A 22,358-nucleotide genomic window follows, 5' to 3' on the forward strand; every position below is an offset into this window, starting at 1 on the left:
ATAAAAGTGGAATAGTATGGTATTTGTCTTTCTCTTCCTGACTTATCTTAGTATGATAATCTCCAGTTGCATCCACATTGCTGCAAATTGCCTGCCCCATTATGGATGAGGATGGGGCAGAGAGTAGGAGTACAGAGCCTGGTGGTCAGTCAAGCCCATATCATTGTCTCTAATGTGGGCTGGTGACTCTCATGGGCTCTGGATGGCAGACCCCAGGGGTGCTGGAAGGGCTGAGATGGGGCCCTGCCTCTCTGTGGCCTGTGGCCATCTGAAATCCCAGCAGAAAGCTCACTCCAAACCCAAGTGCGTGCAGAGAGCCCGGCTCCTCTGCCACTCAGGCTTGGGGAGCCTCTGCAGCCTCCAAACATCTCCCTTGGTGGATCCTGAAGTCTCGAGTCCCTCCACCAGAGACTCTTCTGGGTTCAGGCATTATTCCCTGATAAGATACAGGGAAGGTTGGGAAAGGCCACTGCATGAAGCCACTGTCATCCACTAACACCTTGGTGAGGGTGTTCTCCGTGTACAGGTAGAGCAGGATCAGGTGGTAAGCTGGTTCAAAGTGCAGAGCACCAGGCCCATCTCCCAAAGACTCACTCAGTGAGTTTAGGGCTGGGGCTCAGGAATCTGTATTTTTTCCTCCATCTTTACTGAGGTATAATTGACAAATAAAAATTGTATGTATTTTTTTCAGTTATTCCTCTTTTTTTTTATTGTGGTAAAATATACATAAATCATATTTATTTTAACCATTTGTAAATATGCAGTTCAGTGGCATTAAATACAGCCACAGTGTTGTGTAACCATCACCACTGTCTATAACCAAAACTTTTGCATCATCCTCAACAAAAACTCTGTAACCGTCAAACAGTAACAACCCTATTTTCCCTCCCACCAGCCCTTAGTAACCTCTATTCTTTTTCTGTCTCTATGAATTTGTCTATTCTAGGTACCTCGTGTAAGTGGAAGGTACAATATTTGTCCTTCTATGTCTGGCTTATAAAAATTGTACGTATTTAAGGAGCACAACAGGATGCTTTGATACACGTATACATTTGAAATGATTACCACAAATATCAAGCTAATTAACACATACGTCACCTCACATTGTTATCATTTTTTTTTTGAGTGGTGAGGACATTTAAGATCTACTGTCTTAGCAAACTTCAAGTACATGATACAGTAGTAATTATGAACTTTGGTCACCATGCTGTACAATGCATTTTCAGTGAGCACCTCAGATCGTTCTGATCCTGTCTGGAGAACTCAGAAACACTGCCTTGGTGGGTAAAGACAAGACCCATTAAGCAGCTTGAGTTGTCTTATTTAATATCTACACTAGAATTGCCTTCTAGATTTCAAAGTCAGGAAAAAGTTTGTGTTTCCTAAAAAATGACTGGATTGGTAACCTGTGTTTCCTGTTAACACTGGGCGTCAGGAAGCCAAGAGCTGTCTTCTGCCCTTTAACGGTAGGTTCCCTCAGCCGAGGCTCTCTGCACACACCCTCCCCTGACTCGATTCTGGCTCTTTGATCCTGCTTTTTTCGGTTGTACTGTGTCTCTTTTTTTTTTTTTTTTTTTTTTTGCGGTACGTGGGCCTCTCACTGTTGTGGCCTCTCCCGTTGCGGAGCACAGGCTCCGGAAGCACAGGCTCAGCGGCCATGGCTCACGAGCCCAGCCGCTCCACAGCATGTGGGATCTTCCCGGACCAGGGCACAAACCCATATCCCCTGCGTCGGCAGGTGGACTCTCAACCACTGCGTCACCAGGGAAGCCCTGTACTGTGTCTCTTATTGGAGTCTTTCTGGAAGCAAGTGTGATGTGAATTATTAAAAATTACTTAATCCATGGGCAGAAAAAGGATTTCATCTCATGGACCAATTTGTGACCCACAGTATCTGCGGTCACGTTCATTGAGAAAAAAATGCCCTGATTGATCGGCACAGAGCGCCTGGGCATGTGGTAGGGAGAAGTGCCTGCCATTCCCAACTGTGTGAACTGGAGGCCTGGGACCAGCTTGGGACCAGCTGTGGAAAGAAAGATGTACGACCTTGTTGGAAAAGGTGGCTGGGGCCCACATGTGTTGGGCTTCCTGTGCTGTCGGGACATCTGTCTGATGAGATTGGTGGCTGTGAGGGGTTGAGTAGCACTGAAGTGGCCCAGAACACATTTTTTCCAACCTCTGAATTTTGTGCATGGCATATCCTTTTTTTCTTTTCAGAAAATTTACCCATTTTTTGGATGCATTGCAACTGCTCTGCATTTGACTATATTATGTGGAAAATACTGAAAGTACAAACTACTTTGTGAAACCAAAGACAAACATTGAATCCAAAGATAAACTCTGTTTTACACAATGGACACTTTTCCCATAGTTAGTATTAAATTTTAAATATCTATTCCTTTTGTTAAAATGATTACTTTACATACTCCCTGAGTACATCTGCATCACAAACATAGCTCAGTAATTCTCAGAAACTGTTTATAGAGGTTTGTTGTAAAAGGAAGCGCACCACCAGAAAAGGGAGGAAGCCAAAAAAGTACAGTAGAAATGCCAGTGGGCAGGCAAATATTTGCTCCTACCATGATCCTTCCAGTTGGAGCTGTTGGTGGGGGGATTTGGAGACAGGTTCATGTCACAGGGGCCAAATGGAGAGGCAGCAACTTGCCTCAGTCCAGTGTTGAGCTCTGGGCTTGGGTCAGGAGGCTCGTGGGCCTGACCTGGCCCTGCCACTGCAACCGAGTGTCACTTCACTTCTCTATTCTGCCTCAGTTTTCCATCTGTCAATGGTATAATATTTGCCTGGTCAACTTTGCGGCTGTGGTGAGGATTAAAAGCTGGGGGTGATTTTTAAATTGTAAAGTGCTAAACACGTGTCATCCTGGCCACAATTCTTATTCCCAGTCACAGAGCAAGTGCTGGTGGGGGTAGCTGTAGGGAGCTTGCAGTGTCTCCTGATCCACCATCCAGCTCTCTTCTCCTTGTACAATGAATAGAAATGGTTAAAAAAAAAAAAAAAAACCTTCAGTGCACAATTATAATGCTATGTTCACCAAACCAACATTTACTGTGAATTTTTGTTCAGGGTGTGAATTTCAAGTATTTGGATGGGGAGGCAGGAACAGAATGTCTTTGGTTGTTGGTGACCTTTTGATACACAGAATCCTCACAAGACTCCCAGTGTTGCTCCCGCACTGGCCTGGAGCTAAAATGCTGGAAAGGTCAGACGACAAAACAATGTGATGCACATTGTTTCTCCTTTCTCTCACTCTCTATCTCTTACACACACACACACACACACACACACACACACACTTGACCTTTAAGTAACACCACTCTTAGGTTAAAAAATAAGGCAGGGATTATAAATAAATACCTTTGTTCAGTGCACTATTATTCTTCCATGGCAAATTCAGTTTCACTTAAGAGAACCTTCCCAGGGAGGAATTTGATGAGATACAGAGTAAAATCTCGTTCATTCAAGTCACTTTAATCCTAACTTGGAATTGGATAAAAGGCTATGTGAATCTCCCATCCAATAACCTAGACTCAGAGTTTCTTGACCTTCTTGTATTTAATGACCTGCAGGACCCCTACCCACCTTGGATGCCCTCCCCCATGGCTGCTCCCTGGACCTTTCGTCACCAGGAGCCGCTCCTAATAAAATTCCACACTGTGCATTTCAGTCTCTGACCACAGCCTCTCCTTCCACCTCCCTTACTTCCACTATATCTCTTCTTCATCTCCAGTGAGACCTTTGGGCCCTTTACCATTTTTTCCTGGTCCCTTGGCTCCTGACTTATGGCTTTTCACGAAACCACACCACTAACTATCCAGTCTGAACCAATGGTGGTTACTTCAATTGCTCTATTTGCATCACCCATCCATTCCCTCTGCCCATCCATCTGCCTGTCCACCCATCCATCCAAAAGCATCTACTGAGCACCTATGATAAACCAATACTGTAGTTGTTGTTCAGTAAATGTTTTAGGAAGAGCTGGGTACATGAAAGAGTTGGTGGAAATTTAGTGTGAGTTTTCCTGCCAACTTGTTAAACTAATTAAAAGCCAATTAAGAACAAAAAAAATTTCAGAATGAAAATTTTAAAAGCTTAGGTTACAAAAAACCTTTTCTCAATTCATCCATGTATATCCAAATACAGGATGTTGGACCTTCATCATAACACCAATTTAAATGTTAATTTTAACTGCCTTACATATTCATGAAAATACTTCTACTAATGATAACAGTAACAAAAACAGCTAATGGTTATCGATGGTGCTGGACATCAGGCTGAGTTCTTTGCATGAATTATCTCAACTAATCTTCCCATGACCTTATGAAGTAGGTAGGTGCCATTTCAGAGAAGGAATCCTGAGCTACAGGACGTTCAGTTATTTGCCCCCGGGGTTATTTATTCTCCTGCAGTTGGAAAGTGGTGGAGCTGGAATCTGAATCCAGCTCTATCTGACACCAGAACTTCGTTTAGTTTTAACAGCAATATGATTTTGTAAAACATAAAGTGAAGTAGATGTTAAAGTTAGGTTTCTTTCTCCAACGAGAAAAACAGTGCCATGTGGTGAAGAAAACGCTGAACTGGGGGACAGGAAAATCATATTCTCCTTCTGTCTCTGATATAAGCTCTGAGCCTTGGGTGAGTCCCCTTTCTCTCTGGGTCTTAGTTCCTGATCTGAGAGCCTTGCGGGGGAAGCAGGAGCTCCTTAACGTAGGGTTGGAATAGATACACTAGGAGCTTCACTGAGATGTAAGTCCAAAGTAGGGAGGTCTGACCATTCCTGGTAAGAGCAACATAGGACAGGAACATCAGTATTTTCGAGTCCTCTTTGAGCTGACCCAGAGCAGACCGGCTGAGCGAGCAGGGCGGAGGCGGCCCCTGTCCAGGTGGTACAGCTGGAGCAGCAGCCCCTCCAGAGGGGCCCCGCTCAGGCCCCCTACTCAGGGCTCTGGGCAGTTTCCTGATTTCAGTGCCGCCAGTTCATCGCTGACCTTCCATCCTGCCAGAAGCTGCCCCTCACCGGGGCGGGTCCTGTTTGCTTGTCTCCTTCTGCACTTTTGAACTCTTCATCCTGAACTCCTGGCAGGGGCTGAGGAATATCTGCTGCTTCTCAGGGGAGAATTCCTGCAATGGAGAAAGAGGCGCCTTCCCAGGCCGCACACGGAGCTGCCCAGACTCCTCCACCCTGGGGACTCCGCTGGGAAATGGCCTTGGCGCTGCCATAGAAGGCATTCTAAGGCAGGGCTCACTTAAAGACACAAGGCCGATGGGTGGATGTTAAAAGGTTTTTTTCCTCCAGCCCTCAGGCAAGAGGAAGCCTGAAAATGGCGACTTGTGCCTGGGAGCCCTAGGGAGCTGTGTGTGACAATGTGAGGAGACTAAGCCAGGACCCAGGTACCTGTCACCTGGGATGCAGCCTACCCAGGGTAAAGAGATTCTGAGATGGTTGCTCTGCCCTTCCCCCCAGCAAGCTGACCAAAGGCTGCGTGAGAGATGTGGTGAGACCAGAACATTCCATGGGCTGCAGACCTGGTTTCTTTGTTCTGAAGGTCAGGACCTGCCATTTTTTCAAACACTTGGGTCTGACCTCTTTCAGGCCTGAACAAACACAGGGCACCTGGGAAGAGCAGGTGAATTTGCTCAGCCTGCCTCCAAACAGAATGACTAAAACCTACCACTCATATTTCCATGGCAGCCCACTCCATGCCCCCAACAAAACACACACACACACAAGACTCCCCAGCAGAGTGCATTGTGAGGACATCAGTTACATCCAGTGGAAAGCTATTTCTTTTGTTTATTTTGTCCTTCCAGAAATTAGAGCTGACAGAATCCCGAAAGCTCTAGGTCTTTGTTTTTATTTTACACATTCCATTAAACTCTAGTCCCTTGAGATGCTCTCAGAAAGAGGTTCCATGGCTCAAACCATTTGGGAAACTCTGAATGTTCATATAACATACACAATGTATATGAAAGATTCTGAAAAGTCCTGCATTAAGAAGCCTGTTTAACTCAGCATTTTCTAAACTTATTTGACTAGAGACCTCACCCTTCTGTGTCCCACCCTCTGTTTATATGATAGAGCACAGTATGACAGACACAGCTCTCTGCAGAAAGAACTTTGCAGGGGCTGGGTGGACTCAGGGCAAGGCCATCTCTCCCTGGGATTCCTGCAATTGTTACTTCTGGCCAGGATCCTATAATAACAGATCTCACCACCTCCAGCTTTATTTCCCTTCCCCCAATCCCTCCACTGTATCTTTCTAAACACAAATCTGTGCAATGTCTTTTCTTAAAATCCTTACAGCACTCCTACTGCCTTTGGGGTTGTGTTCAGACTCCTTAGATGGCGTTCACTTTGGCCCCAACCTTAATGCTCACCCCCTTCTCATGTCTTCCGTCGCCCTGGGCATCTCTTGCTGCTTCCCAACCACTGTGCGCCCTTGCACTGCTCCATGTCTTTGCTCAGGTGCCCAGAGGGCCTCATTTTACCCTGGCCAACTCCTACTTAAACGGTAAGGCCCTGCTGAAATGTCATGTCTTCTAGGAAGGCTTCCCTGACCCATCGATTTCCTTACCCAGGGTAACAGTAGTTCTTCTCTTCCCTGGGCTGCCTTGCTACTCTGGGCGTATCTCTGTTAGGATACATCACATTGCATCACAATTATTTATTGACATTTCTGTTTTAATTATTAAAGAAGTGTATCGGGCAGGGTATCCCCTTTGTGCCAGGAACTCTCCTAGGTATGATATAAATGTTCAATTCAGCAAACATTTCTAAGTGTCCACTGTGAACAAGGGACTGTCTTCCCTGCTAGATTACAAAGGCAAGTTCAAGAATTTCAAGTCTGATGGGGACACAGGAAAATAAAAAAAGCAGTTGCAACATACTGTGACAAGGGTAATAATGAAGGTATGTCCTAGGCATGTGGGAGGCCTCCACGGGGGCAATCAGCTCTTCTGGGAGAGGCACTGAGGGCTCCACAGAGCAGGAGACCGGGGCTCGGCCTGAGGGAGAGCAGAGGTTCAGGGGCAGACTGTGCAGGCGGGGGTGGGGTGGCAGGGGAGGGAGAAGGGTGCCTCAGGCAGAGGGAACAGCACATGCGTCTGGAATGAGAATGGTAGGGGGGGGCCTTCCTGGAGCTGCAGGAAAATAACCAGAGCTGGGAGAGGCGTGAAGAAGGGGAGATGTGGGGAGAGCTGAGGCTAGGCGGATTCCAGGGGCCCCCCCTTTACATGCCTGTGTAAAAGAGCCTACACAGTCGGGGGATGATGGGGACCCACCGAGGGGCTTCGGGCAGGAAAGTGGCCTGTGTTTTAGGACGTCCATTCTGCAGCAGGGTGGGTGATGGGATGGACTAGCTGGGAGGACATCCTGGAGGCACGGAGCCCCGGTGAGAGACCGGACCGTGAAGTGCTGGGGCGAGGCAACAGGGACCTCGAGTGAGAGGAGGGCGGGGTGACAGACATGAAGGCAGAGGGTGGGCAGCGGAGGGAGCTTTGGGGCTGCGCAGGTCTGGAGCCATCACCTACTAAACGTGTGACCCCAGGCAAGTTATTTAATCCAAATTTCAGTCTTTGCCGATAAGAGAGCGGGATGATAATACCTCTCTTGCAGTCCTGCTCTGAGAATTAAATGAGATAATGTAAATAAAAAGCCTGGCACGTCGTAGGCACTGAGTCCATGGAGGCGATTGTTCTTAAGGGCAGGATTTAATCAAGGGCAGGATGTGGAAGCTGAAAGAGGAGGAGCCCGGGATGGGGGTGGAGGCATCTGTTGGTCGCCAAGGCTGGGGACAGGGAGGGACAGATACACTCACTCCGCAAGACAGGCTTGGCCCGTGCTGAGTCTGAGGTGCTGGCATGTCCAAGTGGACGTGTTCATGAAAAGCAGACGCTACATGAGACTCAGCAGAGAGGAACAGGGAGTTCAGGGTGTTGTGAGGGTCTCAGGCAGAGCGTGCGCACCGAGCAGGGAGCAAGGCCGAGGACAGACCTCGCGCACACCTGTGTCCGGGGAGCAGCAGGGGGCGGAGCAAGAGAGTCTAGAGAAAGAAAGTCAGCAGGGGGACCGGCGAGGTGGACGGTGGCAGCTGCCACGGGAGCCGCATGACAGGCTGTGGGCAGTGTCAGATGCTGCGGAGAGGTCAACGGACACAGGGATCTGGAAGTGTTGAAGGGGGGCGGGGAAGTGACGGTCAGAAGATCATTTGTGAACTTTGCCAGAGCACTCTTGGTGGAGTCGTGGGGAGGGAACCGTTCTGCGGGGGGTTAAAGAAGAGGCTTGGCTATGAAACAAGGGTAGGGAGACAGCTGGTGGTGGATGTGGGACTGAAGGATGGATGCGTTTTGGATGGGAGGTGTGTGTATGAGATAGAGAAGCCAGTGAGGAGGGGAGATGCGAGGAGTGATGATGGGGGATCGAGGTCCTAGGGAGATGGGAGCAGACAGGAGCCAAAGTCCAGTTGGAATGTGAAGGAGACATGGTTCCTCCTTCTGGGACGTCCCAGCCTAGTGGAGGGACAGATGTGCAGCCTTCACACCACACATGTAGAGGGAGTGACTCACTCTGCAGGGGGGCGGGAGGGGTGCTTGGGAAGGGACTCACAAGGATGACAGGGAAACTCTTCTGTAGGTGAGCAAACTGGAAACCATGGATTGGGGAAAGCGGGAATGTTGTGTCTGAAAAAGAAATCTCAGTGGAACGAGGCATAATGATTATCTTCAGAGACACGAAGGACCGTTCTGAGGACAGGGAATTAGGGTAGACTGATCTTATGTGGCCTTAAGAGAAAAGCAGAGCCAACAGGTGGAAGTCAGAAGGACAGGGATTTCTGTGCCACATAAAGCAGAGATCTCAAACGCTAGATGGAAGAGGCTGTCACTGGAGGTGATGCCAGGGCCCCCAGAACTTCACTTGGCATTGAAGTTGTGGAAAGGATTCCAGCCACGGTGGACGTGGTGTATGGACCTCTGAGGCCCTTCCCTTCCCAGGTCCCACACTGGGAGATTCCCCTGGTGTGCCGGGCGGGCAGCCAGACTGGCGGGCTCCTGTGGCTGCCATTCCGGCCTAAAGGGGGAAAAGTCCCATCGTGTAAAAAGACAGTCAAAGGAAGTAGGAACTTCTAAGCAAAAGTACCAGAATAATGTGGCCATTCCTCAGTCACTGCTCTGATGGCAATCCCAGGCCAGACAGAAAACACTCCGGGAACAGTTTGTATTTCCTCCTCAATTTCCCCGTTTGTCTGACTTCCTGGGCAAACACGCAAATGGCGCCAGAAATCCCAGTGCTGGGAAGAGGATGGTGGCTGATCTGTTGACCTCTCGACGTCTCAAAGGTCAGAGGCCAGTATTGAGTTTTTCCTCTAGGTCACAGCAGCTCACACCCCAACCTTCTGCTCTTAAAGCCTCGGCACTCTTCCTAGCCTCCAACCCACTGGCTGACTTGGGGCACTGGCATTTACACCAGCTCTGATTTGCCCACAGACTGCACATTTTAGTTGTCATGAGGTGACTGATGTTCTCTGATTAGTTTGGCTTATTCTGATCTCTCTATTCAGGTGTACTACTGTAGTATTTGTACCATACAGTCTGTCATACAATTGTACCTTGGACTTCCTAAACATCTAAACTGTCCCTCTCTCGTGCAACTGGCTAAATTCCACCTTGAATGTTGACATTCAGGTGAAAGTCAATAAGGCTGGAAACCGCAGTCTGTGTTTGTGGCCTTTCAGGACCAAAGTGAGTCAAAGTCAGGGAGGGGAAGAAAGGAAAGACTAAGCCAGGTTATGGGACAGACTAGGTCAAAGCAGGCACTAGGCAGGGTCCTTGAGGGCAGGGGAGGTGTCTCACTCACCATGTGGGGCACGACAGCTGAAGAAGGAGTTTTAACTGACCCCCTCTCCTGCCCCCTGCTCTGGACAAATCAGCTTCAGACACCCAAGTTAGAAGACCAAACAAACCTGCTGCTGTATGCCCAAGGCCCTGTGCTTGCCCAGCTCAACCAGCATTGGTGAACAAATGGAAGCATGAATGAATGCCTGCCAGAGCACAGTCCTTCTACAGGGGTGACCAGTCACACACAGCCCACGTGACTCCCAGTCCCCTGGAAGCCCCACTGTCCTCTTCTAGAGGCCACTGCTGCAAAGTATCTTTGTATCACAATAGCTGACCCCCTTTCCTTTTCAGTCCCTTTCCTTTACCCCGAGGAATCAACACAAATGAGGCCGCAAGCAGCGAAGGGTTTCCAGCTAGGCTGGGAGAGCAGGCAGCAGAGGCTGTAGGAAAGCACCTCTGATTTTGAAGTCAGATGGATTTGGGGTGAGCCCAGACTCTTCCATTTCTAACTGGGTGATCTTGGACAAGTTACTTAACCTTCCTGAACCTCAGTTTATTTATCCCTAAGGGTTGCTGTGATAATTAAAAGTAAAGCACCCAGCACAGAGTAGGTTCTTTGTAAAAGTGAATTTCTAGCTCTTTCCTGGGAAGAAGGCCATGACTTTGAACTCCAACTAAATGCCCCAGGGCTGTGACCACTGTATTCCCCCATCAGCCTTGACTGACACTGCAGGCAGGGCCATTAACTAAGTAGACATTAAATCTACACAAACTCAGCAGTAATTAGTTAAGCATATTTTAATTTTTCCCAGTCAATTATAAGCTTCTTGAGAGCAAAGTCTATTTCTGACTTATTGCTATGTTCAATAAATATCTGTCCATTGAATGAATTAAAGTATGGGTGAATACAAGAATAAATAGATAAAAGAATAATTGAATGCTGCCTTGAACTATTTTCTGATTATTTCATGTGTCCATATTACAAGCTCAAGGGAAAACTGAACTCTAGGACAGTTGAACTCTAGGTCAGAACTCAACTGAACTCTAGGTCTTTTTGTATTGGCCACACTCTGGGGCCCAGAGAAAGCATATGATAAATACAGGCTAAATGGAAACTTGGAAGAGATTTCATGAATTATGTGAATGGGAGCAAACAACTAGATAAGTTCCCCTTAATTTCCCACTGCTTTTTATCATTATCTGACTCTGGGGAAATAACTTTCTTTCTTGGTCTCAGTTTCCCCACCTACAAAGTGATGGAGTTGGATCAATGAGCAGGTTGTTTCTTGTTCAGGTATTCTAAGATTGTGTGGTTACAGTCCTAAGGAGGGCCAGGTGGGAAAATAAAGTAAGACACAGGTTGAACTGCAAAAGGCATTCCTAAAATTCAGTGTATATGAAAATACTGAGCAGTGACTGTCTCTGCTGAGAGGGACTCAGCGTGTGAACGCTCCTGTGAAACATTACAATCAAGATTCAGAGCTAATGGTCACACTCTTTACAATCTTTCAAAATCAAAATAAAATCTTGAAACTTGCCTTGTAGTCTGGATGCCATAAGCTTAGGGCTTTTCCTTTGTTTGTATTGTTTAAAACCACCAGGAGAAGCTTGGAGCCAATGAGCCTCAGCTTTTCCCCTGGGGCTCGGTAACACTGGCTGGGTTTGCAGTTTGTGGAGAGGCCTGCAGGGGGCGCCCAGCCCTGGTGAATGATGGGGCGCCTGGACCACTGTTAGGTAGTTAGGAAGGAAGAAGCAAGTGCCAACTGACTCAGGGGCTGGGGAATTTTCCCACCACGAAAAAAGGAAATGATAACTATGTGATGTGATAGAAGGCTTAGCTAACGCGGTGGTGGTGATCATATTGCACGATAGTAATGTGTGCCATACGCTAACGCATGTCTATGGAATCGAAAAAAAAATGGTACTGAGGAACCTATTTGCAGGGCAGGAATAAAGAGGTAGACATAGAGAAGGGACTTGAGGACATGGGGTGGGAGGGCGAAGCTGGGGCAAAGTGAGAGTAGCGTCGACATATATACACGACCGGATGTAAAACAGCTGGCTGGTGGGAAGTAGCAGCATAGCACAGGGGGATCGGCTCGGTGCTTTGCGATGACCTAGAGGGGTGGGATAGGGAGGGTGGGAGGGAGGCTCAAGAAAGAGGGCATATGGGGACATGTGTATGAATATGGCTGATTCGCTTTGTTGTGCAACAGAAACCAACACGGTATTGTGAAGCGATTATACACCAATAAAGATCTATTAAAAAAATTAATGTGTCAAATCGACATGTTGTACACCTTAAACTTACACAATGATACATGTCAATTACACTTCAATAAAAATAAAAAAGAGGATGCATCCCTCGCTGAGAAAGGCTAGAGAGTTTTGAAAATGGGAGTTGATGTCTGGTCCCTCCATAGCCTCCCTAATGGTGAGGACTGGTGGGTCACTAACCCTGCCCTAGAACAAGCTGGAGAGAGGAGACATGAGTATGTGAAGTAGAATAGTCTCCATAAGAACTTCCTCCCATTTGTTCTCCTTGCCTGCTGCATCAAAAAGGTGTCTGGAGTATGTTGGACTGTCTTTTCTTTCATGTAGAAGAAAAGAAATAGAGAGTATTCAAGTTAGAAGGTGGGTTCTGGAGTTAGACCACCTGAGTTCAAAGCCTGGCTCCACCATTGCTAATGGTGTGACCTGGGACAAGATCCCTAAGCTCTCTGTGCCTCAGTTTCATCTGTAAAGTGTGCATACATTCAATAAATGTTTATTGAGAATCCATGCTGTCATTAGGCATTGTTCTGAGCACTTGAGATACAGCAGTGAACAGAAGAGACAAAGATCTCTCCCTGGAACTTATATTTTAGTGGGATGGGACAATAACTGTATCTCCTTAATAGGATTATTGTGAGTATTACATGAGTTGATGGATGTGAATTACTTTATTGTCTTTAGGAGCCTAGGTTAGACCAGTACTCAATTCACCAGAGGGTGAAGCCTGGGATGCTTGCTTGCTTCTTTGTATGTTTAGTGGGTTTAAAAAAAAATGCAAGGAACTGTCTCTGGGAAAGAACCCGCTGCCTAACTCATTATTTTAAAAAATCCATTGTTTTTTTCTAATTACAAAAGAAATGCCTGCACACAAACAATATAGGAATGACTGGCTTGGAAAGCAAAAACCCCAGCAATCTCATGCCTTAACTCTAATCACTGTTAACAGCGTGGTATGTATACATCCAGACATTTTTTCTTTACATAACTTATCTTGACAGAATCATTTGCTTTTAGGATTCCATTTTATTAGGCTCAAGCACATTAAAAAACAATGTGCTTGAGCCTAATAAAATGAATGCAGTAGAATAAGAAGAGACTGCCTAATATGTGTGTATGAATGAGTGAGACACAGAAAGAGAGGCAAAGAGAAAATGAGAGTAAATGTACCATGGGGTTGCCTGGAATTGCTACATCCTCTCTGGCATGGAATGATGAGGCTTGGATTTGGGGGCTGCGGTCTTATCCATCCTTTCTTCCCCTTGAGAGAAATGCTCTTTTTCACAAGCAGCTCAGAGAAATCTTTCCTGATTAAAACACCTGGTGTCTCAGTTCTTTCTGGATCATCAGCAGTAGGACTGGAGGGTCTCTGAAATGCCTGCAGGCAGTGATTTTTAAGGATTTGGGTTTTCTGACGGTGTCTTGAGCTAACATTAGTATACTCTGCTGAATGTCCATGACTCTGTTTTTCATTTTCAGAAGTTTTATCTGTTTCTTTTTCAAATCTGCCTGCTACTTTTTTTTTAAGTGTTAGGTACTTTCCTTATTACTTCATTCTTATAAAAAATAGCTCTTTAATACCTCTAAGTATAACTGCTTTATAGTCTCTCTCAGAATATTCCTTTTCCTTGGGGTTCTAATTCTTCTATCAGTTTCTGATTTTCCCACATTGTGGACTGTTTCTGTGTGGGTTACTGTGAATCATGAATTTATTTTCACTGGGGAATTGCTTTTCCCTTCAAGGAATTCCACACGGCATGGGTTGTGGGAGTGACCCTATAGAGGAGTTTTAGTTTTCCCTCTGCCAGGTTCTCCAGCCATGTCACTGGTAGGGGACACTTTTATACTCATTTCTTCACTTGGGAAATTAGCTTCTTAGCTCTCAGAACAGCGGGTCTGTAAGGCCCAAATAACGCTCATCTGAAACAACTACAGAAAATATGAGTTCTCACCCCCACATGTATACATGGATACACACAATGCCTCTCCACTTGGGGGAGGGAGGTGGTGGGCAGAATTTAACTGAATAGGTGTAGAGGGCAAGGACCAAACATTTACTAATTGTACAAACCCAGGATCTGAACATGGAGATGGATCACACCCAGTGCTTCCAGAACTGTTCTTTTTATTTCTTCAGATTAGCACCAGGGAAGAAGAATTGCGTAAGAGAAGGAAGCTATTATTGGAATGGCAGGGATGGATGAGTGGGGGACTATGGAAGGAAAAGATGAATATATTAATGACTAATTTAACTGATCGCATGAATGGAGGCAGTACTAAAGCACTGCTTAAAGGACAGTGGCTTTGGAAACTGCCTAAGTTATTATTATTTTTAATAATAGCAAACATTCATGTTTACTATTACCCAGGTATAATGGTAAGCATTTTATATGGATTGTCTCATTTATTCAGCAGAAGCGTTCTACAAGTTAAATATTAAAAACGCATCTTGGAAATGAGGACACCGAGGCACAGAAAATTAAATAGCTTGTTAATAAGTGGCAGGTGAGAGGTTCAAACTCAGGCAGTATAGCTCTAGAGTTTGTGCTTTTAACAACTGTTGTTAGTGGGTGGGGTCTTAACAGGGTTCTTGTTCTTAGGGAGGTTACTTACACCTTATAAGCTTCAGTTTCCTCATCCCTTAAAATGAAGCTAATAATAGTACCCACCCCCGGGCTTCCCTGGTGGCGCAGTGGTTGAGAATCTGCCTGCCGATGCAGGGGACGCGGGTTGGAGCCCTGGTCTGGGAAGATCCCACATGCCACGGAGCAACTAGGCCCATGAGCCACAGCTACCGAGCCTGCGTATCTGGAGCCTGTGCTCCACCACAAAAGAGGCCGCGACAGTGAGAGGCCCGCGCACTGCGATGAAGAGTGGCCCCCACTCACCGCAACTAGAGAAAGCCCTTGCACAGAAACGAAGACCCAACACAGCCAAGGATAAATAAATAAATTAATTAAAAAAATAAATAAACAGGAGATGCTAAGTAAATTGTTAAAAAAAAAAAAAATAGTACCCACCCCAGAGGGCTGCTGTGAGAACTCAGTGAATTAATACTGTATGAAGCGCTTATATTAGAGTCTGTGCATAGCAGGCAATTAAGTAAAAAAGAGTTCTTGTTATTATTATTATTATTAATCCATTGAGAAAAATCAGGGTGAAAAAACCCTTTTATTCCTCCCTCTCCTCTGCTATAATATTAAACTTTCAGGTCTGGGCATGATTTTGTTCCTACTCGGATACCAGGTGATAAAATCTGCCTCTTGGGGAAAAATGAAATGGAAATAGCCAGCTGGCATCACTGAATCCATCTTCCCAGTTAGTGAACTTCCTCCATCACATTTTGGCCTCTCAATTATTCAGTCTGCTTGGTCACGATGGAAACAAATAGATCCTAGAGAGTTGGGTGCTGGTTTGTGTTTTTCTACAGCCTTCCAGCCCTTTCTGTGACCCAAGATAGAGTCTTCACAGGCACGAGAGACTGTCATTTTGCAGCATCTGGCTCCTATTCTGATGGGAACATGTCGGAGCTGGACTGTCAACAATTAGCCACGTCAGGCTGAGACTGGGAAACTGATCTGTTTTTTCAGAGGCCAGACAAGCTAGAATGGGTCCCAACATTCCTTCCTCTGAGCTTCCTCAGATACCATCAAATTCATAACCTTCAGTCCATTCTAACTGATAGCTAGCCCGGTGAAGGCTTTCAATCCCTCAGCCAACCAACCCAACCAACCAACCAACCGTCCAACTCCCACCCTTACTATTTACAGTGGGTCCACCATGAGTAAAATCATGCTCCCTGCCCCCCAGGAACTACCAGTCTGGTAGAGATGTTACAGAGTTACAGGACCTGAGGAAGGAATGTTCTTCAAAGTCCATCTAGTCTGGGCCAGGCTGATACTTGAACCTCTCTACAATAGTCCAGACACATCTTTGCCCAGTCTCTGCTCTGATGATGAAAAGTTAAAAGACCAAAAAAGCTTTAAAGAAAAACTCTAGACTATTATAGAAAAGACCATGATGCAGTGCATGATTAATTAGCAAATGAATTATACAGCCAATAAGTTATGCTATGACTACAAACAGCAAAAGAGTTTCAGGCCAGGCTTGTCAGGGCAGACCTCTGTGGGGAGGGCAGAATTTGAGTTGGGGCGTTGCTATGGTTGCTGTTCTAATCTTCTCCCACGTCCTGTCAATTTCAATACTTTGTTGTTCAAGAACCTACCATGGCTCCCTATTGTTCTCTGAATCAAGTCCCAAGTAAGGTTTTGTGTGGATTGATAGTTTTCAAACATTTTTAGTAGAAGAATTTTTTAATTAATGAAATCTTGAGCAGAACCCTGACACAGAAAGCGATGAAAAACAATGATGTTTTTCTTCAAGTGGTTTCAATCTTGTATGGTTGGTGGAAAATGTTCATTTCTAGCACTCCTGATGCACCTCTGTAAATGCCTGGGGTTTGGGGAAACTTGGTTTAAAACCACTGGATTAGATAACTGAAGTCCTTTCCACTTTTGAGCTCTAATAATTGCAACCTTCTGCCTGGGTTTTGAGGCCTATCACATAGCCTGCTCTACTGCTACTTAACCTTTTTTGGAACCAATAAACATTCACCTCTAGTGGGGCCAGTCTTCCAGAGTCTTCTGAGTACTCCTTGCCTTGTCCTTGCCTTTGCTGTGTCCTTGCTTTTCTCATGATGTATCATCCATATGGAATGTGCTCTTTCTCCTGTTGCTTAATCACATTTGGCCCTGAATCTGTTTACTTTCCATCTCTTCCCAGTGATCCCTGATTGCTTCTTTCTCTGAATTTCCACTGAACTGAAAGTCAACACCAAACAGTTGAGTACTTAACACTTCTCTAATTAGTTCCTGTTCAAAATGTTGTCTTTTTGGAAGGTCTGTAAGATTCATGAGGACACAGTGCATGTCTTTTATTTCTTTTGAATCTCATTACAGGGCTTAGTAGAGTGCTGGGCATGTAGTCCTTACTCAAAAGCCCTGGAAAAGCATGACTAGATACATTGTTTGTTTGTGCTGCTCTTAGCTTTCTTGGAGCTTCTAGAATGAGTTTTCTCACCTCAGTGGTAAAATAAAGCTCAGTTCCCAGGAGCACTCCATGCAGTACCTGCTGCTCCTATCTCTTTGCCAGAAAAATATATTCCCTCATGGAACGAGTTTGAAAAGTCAAATTCCAAAAAAAAAATAGACATAATTGTTGGGAGGGTGATGTGACTTTCTGTATTTCCATGGGAAGCATTTTGTAAGAAATCCCCTGAATGAGGCAGTCATGACTGCCTTTACCTTACCAATGCATTTGCCATCTCCCTCTTCCATGCTCATCAGCCCTCACAGAGTCAAGGCTTGAGGCCGGGGGATCAGGCTTGAGCTTGCACCTAGTTGGTGGGGAAAGGCGGGCCTGATTCCTCCCCATGACGAGTCTTCTGGGAAGGGGTGCCCAGATGTGTGTGTGTGTGCTTTCCCCATATGTGGAAATGCAATCATGTCAGGCCTGAAAGCAGCTCAAGTTCCTCCAGGGCGAAGGGGATACCAGCAGAAGCAGCAGGCACAGCCCGGCTTGGGGGGTTTTCAGAGCAGAAGGAAACTGTTAGAGCTGCAGGTGTGTTGTCAAGATAGACTGCCTGGGAGGGTGAGCCCAGAGAAGGTGCTGGGCCTTTCTTCATGCAGGTCCCTGGTGGGAAGATGTGTGGAAAGCCTCTCAATACTGACTATCAATTGTATATGATGTGTATTGGTCCTTAACCCTTGCCTCAGGCTCCAGTCTGACTCTGAAGGTAGGGGGAGCTGGGGCTGCTCAAAACATGCCTCTACAGGGAATGTAGTCCATCTGAGCTTTTTAGATCTCAACCTTTGTGTGGCTCTAAGAGAAGCATCAAGAAAGCTTCAAAAACAGAGATGCCCAGGCCTTAGCCCGGGCCTACTATGGCATAGGAGGCTGGAGTCTATATTCTTGATAACTCCCCGGATGAGTCCAATACCAAGCCATGTTTGGGAACCACAGGTCAGTATTCATATGCTTATGTTTATTTGATCCACTGCTTTGTTCCAGAGTGGACTGGGGTGGGCGTGAGGGTGGAGTGTGCCCATGGGAGCATATTCCTGCATGTTTCTGTAACTCAGAAGAAGGAGATGCAGTTTCATGTGGACCCAACAGACAGGCTTGGTGTAGCTCTTGAAATATCCTGAACACCTAGCTATGAGAAATCTTCAGCCTTCAGGTTCCTTTGGCCTCTGAGTTTCTGCTGACTGTAGGAGTTGCAGAAGGACCGGTGAGTGTGAGGGCTCATGAAGTTGCAGATGCTTAGGCCATAGGCTCTTCATAGATCCAGGATGGCTAAAGCATGGCACATATGCTGCCACAATTCACTCCCCTGCAGGACAGACATTGCTAATCAATCATCATTTCCTGTTGCACCTAGAGAGGCCTTAGGATCCTAGCAATCAGAGCTGGTACGAGGAATGAAACCTTTTACCCTCCTTGTCATTTCTACCAACAATATCCTAGTCTAATCTAAAATTTTGTTGAGCACTTTAAGTTGCAGTTATTCACAGGGCATGGTTCCAAAAACGGTGGGAAGCCATTCTCTCTTCTTTCTCTACTCTCTTTCCCTAGGTGGACCCCACCATGCCCTTGACCTTACCTACCATCTATGAACTGGTAACTCCCAACTTTATGTTTTCTCCCTAGAATTCTTCTTAAAGAGACTCCGAGGCCAAGAAAGCTTAGAGGTCGGGTCTGAACTCCAGTAGGTAGATAAAAAATGTCTCTGAATGAACAGCTCCTTGAAAGCTGTACTGTTAATTTCTCTGTGGATTGCCACCTACATTTGACACAGCGTCATATATACCAGCAGATACTCAATAACTGACTATCAGTTGTATTTGATGCATCTTCCTGTTTCCATGTGTAATGGTGCTATTGTTTTCTCCGCCCTTCTTGCATTTTCAGAGCACATCCTCCTCCTGTAATGCTGGCTGCCCCATTCCTTACCCCTCCCAGGCTGGATGGTGTGTGGTAGTCTGTTACCTTGGTGGCTCCCCAATGAACCATGCCTCCTGGTGTTTCGACCCTTGTGTTATCTTCTCTCTTGGAATCTGGTATGCACCTCTGATTTGCCTTAACCACCAGAATGTGATGAAATTGTACTATGCCAGTTCCACTATGGCATAAACCTCAGGTATCTGGTGTAGGATGGTGCGTGTGTGTGCGTGCGTGTGTGTGTGTGTGTGTGTGTGTGAGAGAGAGAGAGAGAGAGAGAGAGAGAGAGAAAGAAAATCAGAGAGAAAGATGGAGAGACTCAAAAAGAAATTTTCCTGGAGCTAAAATGCAGATGCTTTTTTTAAAAGTCAGGTTTTAAAAAAAAACCTATTATCTCCCTTCTTGTTTATCACTCTTATCTCAGGAGCTTAGCAATCTCTAGATTCAGGGTTTGGTGAACTAGAGAAAGGGGGTGGCTTCCTCTCATGGCCTGCCTAAAGTTTGCTGACGTCAAACTCCTGTCCAGCCCAGGCCAAGCATCAGACAGAGCTGGGGCTCCAGGTGCAAACTTAAAATGAACCATTCCCTAGGGCTTCCCTGGTGGCTCAGCGGTCGAGAGTCCGCCTGCCGATGCAGGGGACATGGGATCGTGCTCTGGTCCGGGAAGATCCCACATGCCGTGCAGCGGCTGGGCCCGTGAGCCATGGCCGCTGAGCCTGTGCATCCGGAGCCTGTGCTCCGCAACGGGAGAGGCCACAGCAGTGAGAGGCCCGCGTACCGCAAAAAAAAAAAAAAAGAACCATTCCCATCCATTCTGCTGTAAGTAATAGAAATGAAAAATATAAGTGGAAACCATCAGGGAAAACTTGTCCCTCAGGTGCAACGCTCCAGGTCCCATTGCATGGCAGGGAAAGAGCAGGAAGCACAGAATGACTGGTCGTTGCCACGGGAACATCAGGCTGTGTCTTAGCTTTGAGCTGGACACACACACTTACTGCTGTGGTTCACAGGTGCACGTGGAGATTCCTTTTGCCTCGGTGGGTTCTCCCCAGTGGCCAAACTCCAGGGTAGTAACTGAGCTACAGTGACTCTTTTTTTCAGGCCCCCAAAATCTTAAGATAACACCCGATTAGCAGGCAGGGGCAAGACGGCAGAGCTTTTATTTGCAGGACATTTGGAAAGAGACAGGATGTTGAAGGCAGGAGTCAACGTTTCCCAAGGTTCTTTCTTAAAGCATATCGTGTTTGGCCTCAGGGTTGCTGACTCACCCAGCGCTGCCCAGGCTGGGCATTCCATCATGGGGCTACTATATTCCCAAGAGAGCCTGGGAGACTGGCTCACTCCCTAACTACAGTATCCACAGAAACATCTGCTTTAGCTTATTAGAAAGTTAAAACAACCAAGTGTCAATCCCTGTCTTTTCCACCTAAGGACACATTCCTCTTGGCTGACGCACACTTCTGACCAAGGGTTCACCCCTGGACTCTATGAGCGTGTCTGTGAGACTGTGAACTGATTTTAATGATGATTTGAAGAACCTCTTACATCCTAGTTTATTTAACCTTCTCACACGAATAGCAAGACTTCTCTGTGGGGAATCACGGAATGACTACTGACTCACTAGATACGCAACGAGCCCTGGAAACAGGAAGGAAAAACCGGCTCTCAAAGCCAAATTCATTCCCCTCTCTTGTCATCCACAGGTAATTGTAGAAAGCAGTCTGGCCTCGGAGTCAGCAGACTCAGGGTCAATTTGCAGTCCTGTCGGAAGCTGCGGGACCTGGGACAGGTTCCTTGGCTTCTCAGAGCCTCAGATTCCTCTTCTACAAAATGGGAATAATAAAACCTATCCTGCCAGCCACGCAGGGATCTTAAGAGGTCTGAAGAGAGCACTGGGGCAGGGAGCCATCTTAAAGGACAACGGATGCTTACGTTTTCTCCTGTGACAGTGCCCCCCAGAAGCCACTCAACCTGAACTTGAACTTGTTCTCACAGAGTCCCCTGCACTGTGGGATAGCTCGGATTTACTTTGAGCGGAAAGCCTCCTCCTTTAGCATTCTATCAATGGGTTCTTCTCCGGCTGGGTATACAGAAACAAGTCCAGTCCCTCCTCTGGAAGAACAGCTTTCAGACTTCTGGAGGGAGGACTGCATCCCCGGTACCCACAGAGCAGTCCCTATGTCTTCTCCTCACTAGGCTGAGCCTTTGGCTCCTGTCACTGCCGTGGCTATTGTTCTCCAAAGGCACTTTAGGTAATTTACCAGCCTCAAAGTATCTTGTCTGGAACTGAATGTCATATTCAGGATGATCTGAAAGGGGGAGAATTAAGCAGGACAGTCACCTCTCGTGTTCTAGATGGTACGCTTCTGTGTACGTAGCCGACCCTTGAATTGGCTGTTTTGGTGGTCATGTCTCAATAGCAGCCCTTCCTTCACAGTCTCAGCTTCCAACCCCTGACTTTCTGATTACCTCTTTTCTTTCCAGCTTATTCCCTCTGGTACCCAACTCAATAATTCTCAGGCCTCATCAGGACCTACTGTCCATTGCTCATACCACTGTTCCTCACCCCTCCTCTGCAGCAGGGCCTTAGCTGTCCCTTCTTACCCGGCCTAGGCCTCATGATGCATCTTTATAATCATCCCCTTGAATACATTCTCAATTCCTTTCTCTCTCTTTTTCTCTCTTGCCTGGCAAAATCCCAGCCCGGATTAAATCCCACTCTCTGTCTCTTCCTGCCCTGCATCCAGACAGTGGAAACTGGCTAGAGAAAATCACAGAAGGTTTAACTGACCTAAGTTAAATTCATGATCAGTAACCTCCAGGAGGCCAGCAACCAGCCTCTAGTTCCCTAGTTTGGATGTGCCAGTTCTTACCTCCTGCACCTGAAACCTCCACAACCTCTGTCCCCATCCTCGCCCTCAGCAGATGACCTTGTCCTCCAAGGGGGTTCTCACGCACACCCCCTCAACATCTACCCACCTGCTGGCATCTGTGCCCAGGGTGCGGCCTTCCCTCTGTGTGGATGGGCTCTGTGCTCCCACCTAAGACAAAGCTCCCAGGTGTGCACTGGACTCTTGGCCACTTGCTTATCAGCATGCCTACCTCCACACCCCACACTCCATTACCAATTTCATCCTTCCTCTAGGATCATCCCCATCCCATATAACTTCAGTATTGCTTTCCCTCATCCTGACAAATGAAAGCAAAAAACACGACAACAATCGGATGCTTTCTTCTT

General features: G+C 46.5%; 1 protein-coding gene across 1 annotated transcript in view; it reads right to left on the reverse strand.

The window, feature by feature from the left end:
• Positions 1-22,358, reverse strand: part of ME3 (malic enzyme 3) — a gene marked incomplete at its 5' end in the record, with an annotated part of 103,779 nt that overhangs the window by 20,370 nt on the left and 61,051 nt on the right. The window lies entirely within an intron of this gene.

The sequence above is a fragment of the Mesoplodon bidens genome (assembly GCF_964165515.1).
Source record: "Mesoplodon bidens genome assembly, chromosome: 7".
Taxonomy (NCBI): Eukaryota; Metazoa; Chordata; class Mammalia; order Artiodactyla; family Ziphiidae; genus Mesoplodon; species Mesoplodon bidens.